Below are 3,731 nucleotides of genomic sequence, written 5' to 3'. Positions count from 1 at the left end.
CTGGTGGGTCGCGGCACGGTGGTGACTGAGCTGCGAGCCTGGCGGGCGTGCGCCGAGCCCTGGCCTGCCCTCCGCGTGTCCCCCGGGCTCTGCACCCCTGATGCTGCGTGGGTGCTGAGCCCGCCCCGGCCGAGACAATGGTGAAGTATTTCCTGGGCCAGAGCGTGCTACGGAGTTCCTGGGACCAAGTGTTCGCTGCCTTCTGGCAGCGGTACCCGAATCCCTATAGCAAACATGTATTGACGGGAGACATAGTGCACCGGGAGGTGACCCCTGACCAGAAGCGCCTGTCCCGGAGACTCCTGACCAAGACCAACAGGATGCCCCGCTGGGCCGAGCGACTGTTTCCTGCCAATGTTGCTCACTCGGTGTACATCCTGGAAGACTCTATTGTGGACCCTCAGAACCAGACCATGACCACCTTCACCTGGAACATCAACCACAGCCGGCGGATGGTGGTGGAGGAACGATGTGTTTACTGTGTGAACTCTGATAACAGCGGCTGGACCGAAATCCGCCAGGAAGCCTGGGTCTCTTCTAGTTTATTTGGTGTCTCCAGAGCCGTCCAGGAATTTGGTCTCGCCCGGTTCAAAAGCAATGTGACCAAGACGATGAAGGGTTTTGAATACATCTTGGCCAAGCTGCAAGGTGATGCCGCTTCCAAAACCCTTGTTGAGACAGCCAAGGAAGCCAAGAAGGCAAAGGAGACGGCACTGGCAGCTACAGAGAAGGCCAAGGACCTTGCCAGCAAGGCAGCCACTAAGAAGCAGCAGCAGCAGCGGCAGTTTGTGTAGCAAGCCCAGGTCCTGGTGTGGCAGCACGCCAGACTCCCCAGCTCTGATCCCCCGCCTTCCCCCTGTAGTTTATTATTAAACGTCAACTTCCAGCCCATTCTGCTCTCTAGGTGGTGGGTTGGGGGTGGTGTCTTGTTTGGCATCTACATGCACCGGACATGTTACCCACATCTGGGCCAGGTCTGCTTCTTCCTGCATCAGGCAGCTCAGGACCGAGGCACAGAGAGGTGCCATGACTTACCCAGCGTCACAGATAGCATGCAGGCAAAGTGATCATAAATGCTAGACTGTAAGCTCCATGAGGGCAGTTACCTTTGTTTTGTTCTCTGATATGTCCCAAGTATCTGGAACAATACTAGCACATAATAGGCACTCAATAAATACTTGTTGAATTCAGTGAAAAAAGAAAAAAAAAAGGCTTAGACAGAGTCTTGGAGAGGCTCCTTTCATAAAAGTGATGTGTGTATTTCCATCAGAAAGTACATAATGCCTTATCTCTCTTTGTCCAGAAAGGGAGGACGGGGGTTTGGAGAGCTTTCTGGTTAGTGAACACACAGAGATTCAAGGAAAGAGTAGCATTCCAGAGAAGGCATGGAAACTATGCACCATTTTCCCATAACTTGCCCTGTGCATCTCTTCCTTCTGGCTGTCCCTGCTGGGTTGGCCTTATTTCTAGGACATTTCAGCGGATAGACCTAGGAAATGTTTGTTCATTTGTTTTCTGATAAAATGCATCATGAGTTTATACTCATAAGTGAGTATCAACTCAGATTCAAGACAACAGGGTTTTATGTAACATTATCAAAATTACATTTGTATCTTTTTTCTCCCACGTTGGAAATCCCACTTCTCAGCGACTCCAACATAATTCTTCATTCACTTTACCCTGTAATATACTCTCAACAGTGTTGGAATAATAATTTCAACATAATAACCAACAACATGATTCCTGAAGACTGTTTAAGTATTTTGAAGTTGGTCTCTGTCATTTGGGTATATCCCATTAGGAGCATGTGGCCATATTACTGTTTTAAAGTCACTTGGAACAGTTTTTTTCCAACTCAACATGCATTGGGTTTTTTTGTTTTATTTTGCTTTTTAGTTATTTTTTAATGTTAATTTTGTTTTATAATTATGTAAAATTTTTACAAGTTTCAAAGTCAAGTCTCTGAAGGTTGTCATAGTCACTTGTCATAGACCAGCAGCTTCCTGCTTGTTCTCACTCTCCTTCACTCCAGATCCAGCTTTTATTTCCAACTGATGACCCAGCTGACCAACAGTGGCCCCAGACTGTCACAGATGCTCATGGCCAACCCAGAGGCATTCTCTGCACAGAGGAAATAGCTTCCCATAGGCCTCCTGCAGTTCCTCCTGTGGTCCCATTTAGGCAGCTGCACATACTTGGTTTCTCAGATTGACTGACTAGTGACTTGTCACTCTGATCCTCTAACTCGCCTCTGGTCACTGTCTTCCCCAGCTCCTTCCACAATTGTTCAAAGCAAATTATTACAATAAAGCTTCTATCCCACCACCTCAAGCAATTCTGCCCCCAACTGAATCCTGACTGACATAATAACCTCTTTTGTTGTTGCTTACCCTTATATCATTTAGTGCAATCATACGGGGTCTGACAATTAAGTTCATGAACACATCCTAGAAAAAGTGCTACATACCTCATTGCTGACTATCACTATGGTCACCTTCTAAGTACTTCACTTGGGAAGCTATGCACTTGATGCCAGCACCTTAGTCCACCCTTCAAAGCAATGTTGAAACTCTTTCTGGAATGGCCATGAGAGCTGTCGTCATATTACCTTGATGACCTGAATGTCATCAAAATGTCTTCTTTTCAATATTTCCTTGATCTTCAGGTAAAGAAAGAAGTCATTAGGGGCCAGATCAGGTGAGTGGGGAGAGTGTTCAAATACAGTTATTTGTTTACTGGCTAAAAACTCCCTCACAGACAGTGTCATGTGAACTGGTGCATTGTCATGATATAAGAGGCATGAATTGTTGGCAAAAAGTTCAGGTTATCTAAATTTTTCGTGCAGCGTTTTCAGCACTTCCAAATAGTAAACTTGGTTAATTGCTTGTCTAGTTGGTACAAATTCATAATGAATAATCCCTCTGATATCAAAAAAGTTTATCAACATTGTTGCAATAAGTTCTCGAACTTAATTATCAGACCTTCATATATATATATATATATATATATATATATATAATATAATATAATATAATGTATATATTTTCTCCCTTTCCTATAGTAGCATACTGTACACATTTTTTCTTACCTTGCCTTTTTTGGATAACAGCTTTTTTGAGATATAAGTCACATACCATACAATTTACTCATTTAAGTGTATAATTCCATGGTTTTTAGTATTGTTCAGAGTTGTGTAATCACCACTAAATTTTCATCACCCAAAAAAAGAAACCCCATACACAGCCTCTCCTCACAGCCCCAGGCAACCACTAATCTACTTTCTGCCTCTAGCAGCTTTGCCTGCTAGACACCCACCTTGCTTTATTCACAGAGCAACCCACCCCCAGCATCTCTCCACAGTAGTAGGCTGTGCTCTACCTCGTTCCTTTGTGGCCTCAGAGTCCTTCATTGTGTGGCTTATTCACCCAGTTCTTCCCAGTGGACTTTTGCCCTGTTTCCAATCTTTTGCTATTACAATAGATTTGCAATGAGTAGCCTCCTCCATGTATCATTTGATATTGTTTACCAGTGCAACTATAGAATCTATTTTTAGAAGTGGATTTCTGGGTCAAAGAGTAAACGCACCCGTGATTTTGCTAGCTATTGCCAAATTCCCTCTACCCAGTCTGTACTATTTTGTACTCCCATCATCAATGTATGAGAGTGCTCATTTCCCCACAGTCTTCCCAAGAGAACATGCTGTCAAAGATGAATGTTTGCCAATCTGATAG

At 44.3% G+C, this 3,731-nt stretch overlaps 1 pseudogene across 1 annotated transcript; it reads left to right on the top strand.

Annotated features, from left to right (window-relative positions):
• Window positions 1–890, top strand: LOC109375185 (PRELI domain-containing protein 1, mitochondrial pseudogene; annotated as a pseudogene). The gene has a single exon (XR_002122531.1). The product of XR_002122531.1 is annotated as a PRELI domain-containing protein 1, mitochondrial pseudogene (transcript).
• Window positions 891–3,731: the final 2,841 nt, after the last annotated feature.

Source organism: Hipposideros armiger, unplaced genomic scaffold, assembly GCF_001890085.2.
Source record: "Hipposideros armiger isolate ML-2016 unplaced genomic scaffold, ASM189008v1 scaffold_910, whole genome shotgun sequence".
NCBI lineage: Eukaryota > Metazoa > Chordata > Mammalia > Chiroptera > Hipposideridae > Hipposideros > Hipposideros armiger.
Note: the sequence above shows the minus strand (reverse complement) of the source record. Positions and strands in the feature narration are given on the sequence as shown.